Source organism: Pollicipes pollicipes, unplaced genomic scaffold (genome assembly GCF_011947565.3).
Source record: "Pollicipes pollicipes isolate AB1234 unplaced genomic scaffold, Ppol_2.1 Scaffold_1600;HRSCAF=1878_pilon_pilon_pilon, whole genome shotgun sequence".
In the NCBI taxonomy this organism is placed as follows: Eukaryota; Metazoa; Arthropoda; class Thecostraca; order Pollicipedomorpha; family Pollicipedidae; genus Pollicipes; species Pollicipes pollicipes.
Window position 1 is genome coordinate 19,744,416 of NW_023595962.1, and position 5,513 is coordinate 19,749,928.

Here is a 5,513-nt window from a genome sequence, read left to right on the forward strand (position 1 = left end):
CAGCGCTTCAACCGCACTGGAAATACGGAGACCATGATTTGTACGTTCCTGGTAGTTGGCACATCTTCAACCGGTTGTCGTCAGGCATCCCGGCAGCCAGTGTTTTGGGTCAACAAGGGAATCCTATGCATGGTGTTGAATTCAACCCGGAATCATGCAAACACAACTCATCCATGCACGCTCCATCGCTAGAAAAGAAAGTCGTCAAGAGCTTGCATTTTCAATTTGTGTGTCTTGGGCACGCCAAATATTGTTTAGGACATCTACATCCGTGTTACACGTTGTACTTCATGATTCCAGCTAAATCATTCCAGGATTTCATTTGTCTGATTTACAGCGATTTGGTATTATTTCGGGAACAGCTTATTGATACAAATGACGCAAGCGTACAAAAGCATCACCTTGTTTTCTTTACTGAGTGGATACCATGAGTGGTTAATGTATTTATCAAATAATAACCTGTGATTATTGTTCGACCAGATGTCTCGACACAGAGTCAATAAGCTGTCCTGTGTTGAACATTAAAGAATATTTGGGAAAAATCAGCTATGGCATGTTAAGCAGCATCTTGTACCTACCTCGCTAACATTTATTCGCCATTCCCAGTCTGTACGCCCCTGGCTCAAGGACAGTGATAATAATCCAGGACAATTTGTAACAGCCAACAGTCAGAGCATTTACAGCAGGCGTTAACATCACGAAAGACATGATGCTACTAGTCGTGTTTTAACATTCCATGTACCCTGGAGAAAGGACCAGGTGTGAGCCATTGCAGAAGTGTTGCTTCATGTGAACTGGTGGTTGTGCGAGTTCGTTTCAACATGCCATGCTGGGGTTTTCAGCGCCACAACATACGAATGGGTGCACGCTCAACGACTCTAAGCACGATGCGGTGCACTTGGCACATGCTAAAGGTTGCGCCCATCATAGAGAGCGGCAACGATTGGCGGCGCGGTGCTCAGCTTAGAGAGCAGCAATACCTGATGTACTTACAGTGCAGGCAGCCCTGATGTACTTACAGTGAAGGCAGCCCTGATGTACTTACAGTGAAGGCAGCCCTGATGTACTTACAGTGCAGGTAGCCCTAATGCACTTACAGTGCAGGCAGCCCTGATGTACTTACAGTGAAGGCAGCCCTGATGTACTTACAGTGCAGGCAGCCCTGATGTACTTACAGTGCAGGTAGCCCTAATGCACTTACAGTGCAGGCAGCCCTGATGTACTTACAGTGCAGGCAGCCCTGATGTACTTACAGTGCAGGCAGCCCTGATGTACTTACAGAGCAGATAGTGCTGATGTACTTATCAAGCAAGCAGCCCTGATGTACTTACAGAACAGGCAGCTCTTAAGTACTTACAGAGCAGGCAGCCCTAATGTACTTACAAAGCAGGCAGTGCTGATGTACTTACAGAGCAGGAAGTCCTGATGTACTTACAGAGCAGGTAGCCCTGAACGAGCAGTAATAGCCGACGCTCTCAATGCGGTATCCAATATACTATATATAATTGAATAATACGATAACAATAATATATAACAATAATAAATATAATATATAAATAATACAGTATCAATACAGACGTCCGGATCAAGCGCACCAAGTACAATTTGGGGCCATTAAAACAGACCGCTTTCGTTTTCTCGATTGCTTTTTTAATCACGCGGTGGGTCGGATGGTGGGTTGCGTGGATGGCACATTGCATGCATGGCGGATTACATGGTGGATCGCGGTGCGGAACATCCACCCTGGCAATTGGCTTCAACACTGCACTGGTGCCGAACCCGAAAACACCTCTGCATAAGCCTCTGCAAAAACTACCCAAATACGTTGAGAATCGCTATGACCCGTGACCGCTGGTGCCCAAATGAGCAGTCCCACATCATGTTGTCAGTTGGCCCACTGCTGGAGCGCGCTCCTGCATAGGCTGTAGCCGTGTATCCGGTCGGCAAGCCCCGAGGCGGCACCACTTGCCTTTGTCGAGCAGGACGTCTGGGCAAACGCGTGCTCAGGGACTCCAGAAGGAAATATTGTAGTTCCCTCTCACGCTTGCCTTTCACACGGGGGAGGGGGAGGAGGCGTACTCTGCCACCCTCCTTTCAAGCCCGCCCGATATTCAGCAGCTCCGTTTAAGCTACGTGACGGACTGTTGGGCATGCTTAGCCTCTGACCGGGTGTTTTGCGGTGTACTAAACGGGCACCGCCTGCCGTTGCTCCGACGGCAGCGATGCCAGCCTAGCGGACGATGCCGATGCTCCGACGGCAGCGATGCCAGCCCAGCTGACGATGCCGTTGCTCCGAAGGCACCGATGACGGCAACGGTACCAGAGTCGCCGGCGCTCTCAGCGGGGGCAGCGCTGGCGTCGACAGATACAGACCGTCTATCGTTAACAGCTGCAGACTGGCGCAGACAGCTGCAGACTGTCTGGCGCCGACAGCTGCAGACTGTCTGGTGCCGACAGCTGCAGACTGTATGGCGCCGGCAGCTGCAGACTGTTTGGCGCCGACAGCTGCAGAATATGTGGCGCCGACAGCTGCAGACTGTCTGGCACCGACAGCTGCAGACTGTTTGGCGCCGGCAGCTGCTGACTGTCTGGGTTCGGCAGCTGCAGACTGTCTGGCGCCGGCAGCTGCAGACTGTCTGGCGCCGGCAGCTGCAGACTGTCTGGCGCCGGCAGCTGCAGACTGTTTGGCGCCGACAGCTGCTGACTGTTTGGCGCCGACAGCTGCTGACTGTCTGGCGCCGACAGTCGCCTCCGTCGAGCGATCATGACCACCGCCGCAGCCCCTGCGGCGCCGCCGGCGATCGCGCGCGTGTTTCCCGCGACGTCACCGGAGCTGTCGGCGTCATCCGTCGACATCAGCTGCGGCGGCCTGGTGCTGCGCCAGCCTGCACGGTCTGGTGGACAGCTAGGTGTGAAGCAACTCCATTGTCTTGGGAAGTGCCGTCATCTCCCACTGATCCTCGTTGCCAGCACAGATCCGAGGTGTGACGTCCAGTATCCGCCGCGACTGAACGACTTCGCACATACTTCATAACTGAGATGCTTCTCCTCGGCGCGCGTGCGAGCGTCGGAGAGCACGCTCCCATTCGCAGAAAATGATTCTCGCAAGAACCGCACCTGAAAGTTATGCAGCCAGTGTGGGCTGGAATGTGCGGATCCAAGGTGTCTTTTTGACGGTACCGCTGGCCACAGATTGCGCACCTGAATGGCCGTTTGTCAGTCCGGCCACGGGCGTGAGTGCTGAGCTGATCCTTCGTAGTGAAAGATTGCCCGCAGAATTCACACTACAACGGCTTCTCACCAATGTGTGTGCGAACATGCAGCACAAAGGCTCTCTTCAGACTGAAGGACTTGCCACAGACGTCGCACCTGAACGGCTTGCCTCCCGAGTAAATCGCAGCGTGGCGTTTGTAGTTCCCCTTTCAGTGATCAGAAGGCCGCAGGTCCCGGGTATCCATTCCCGCAACCCAGGCCGGCCCGGGTTTTGCACATGGCCGGTCTTGAGCAAGCCGAATGACTCATCTAGGTGCCGAACCACTCAGGAGCCTCCACAAAGCGTTATTGATCGGTACATCGGAAGCCGCAGGACCCACAGAAAACACAGGGGCACCTGGAAACACGCACCCCTGTTGGACCAGTCGCCACTTATGACGTCATCCCTCGGCAACACACTATGACGTCATCCTTTGGTGGAGGACTGTGGCGTCATCCCTAGGCGAAGGACTTTGTGAGCCCTATCAGGTTTTCCAGGAGCGGTCCGTGAACTCTTTTGTACGGTTATGGCACCTCATGACTCTTCCATGAGTCTTCTTTACAAACACCGTCAGAGCCTTCCGTTTCTGGTAGTCCAAGTCAACTGTTGCTGCCGGTGGTCGGCAGTCAGCAAGCCCTCTGTCGTTGCAGTCTCCTCCTGTCGCTGCAGGACGCATCTCTGTGATGCGACCCGCTGGTCGCTCGCGGGCCCTGCGACCGCACGATGCCACTGCGCACCCAGTCGACGATTTTCATGAAAACGATCGTCTCGACGCGTGAGACCCCTCACACAAGACCCACGACGCATGAGACCCCTCACACAAGACCCATGACGCGTGAGACCCCTCACACAAGACGTTCACATGTCGTTCACATGACGTTCACATGTCTTGCCAGATCACGGATTGTCAAACCATCGCCAGAGTTTGTCGCAGCAGGGCCGCTATGGCCGATGTTTTTACGGGCTACGGCCTGCAGACAGCCGGGTAAAACACCTGCTCTGGTAACTTCAGGACGGCTAGGTACCCTGGGATCCCGTGTCTATCGCCTTAAGGCTCCTGATCGGCCACACAAGGAGACCGTCACCAGCATGACATTCTTGTGAACCAATGGAAATCAAACTAAACGAGCCAACTTCTAGTGCAGGTTACCTGACCAAGCACGCGAAATAAAACATCACCACCATAGTCCCGGGTACTCAGCCCGGGTACTCAGCCCAGACTCTCAGCCGTTAGTCGAGCACCTATGCGGTGTGCCGCCAGGACCACAAAAAGATGCATACAAGCGTATGCACCCAGCATAGAGCATGTCGAGCAATTAGTGGTGTCCAGCAGCTTTCTAAGTGGGGCTGAGAACGCCAACGGACCTGGGATGCCGTCAGAAGCGGTGTCTGTGAATATCCGTAGCAGTGGCAACTGCTGGTCGCAAAGTTTAAATTACTAGATCTCCGTGTATCGGCACCCATACGGAACGGAGGCAGCGGGAAGAGCTTCCGCGGTCAGGAAGACAGCGTGGAGCGCTTCCGTGGTCGGGAAGACAGCGTGGAGCGCTTCCGTGGTTGGGAAGACAGCATGGAGCGCTTCCGCGGTCGGGAAGACAGCGTGGAGCGCTTCCGCGGTCGGGAAGACAGCGTGTAGCGCTTCCGCGGTCGAGAAGGCGGCTTGGAGTGCTTCCGCGGTCGAGAAGACGACCACCACACGGAGCCGTGCCTCAGCTGAGCTGTCAGCGACATCTGTTGAAGCCCCGCCCGACCACAAGGTGGCGGTGGCGTCTGGCTAGCACGTTGGGAGGAAAATAGCGCTGTCTTACGGCGATCAACACATTCTCAGATGAAGACACGTGATGCTATGGCGCGTGTAGCGCAGCCATCCGATAACACGCGTCTGTCATCTTCGCAGGCCTCCAGGGCACATGACGACGGCACGGCGCGCTCGTGGTCGGGACGGTTCGTGGTCGCGCTCATGTTAAATTACGCCGATGTTCTCCATTGGCAGCAGTGTAGTTGGTAGCGGTCGAGCAGGACGCCGAGCCACCGGTGGTGAGGGAGTCCTCAGGTGAAGGTGGCAACGTCAGCGGATCGGGTTCAGCGTCCGCAGCGGGGGCTGCCAAGCAGCCGCAGAGACGAGTGATTAGATATAAATCAAATTTAGTCGAATCGAATCATTAGCTATCGAATTAACGTGGATAAAGAATGAATCATTAACTTTCACACGTCGTTTTAGCCAGATTACCTAGCAGGGCAGGCCTCATGGGTATTACGA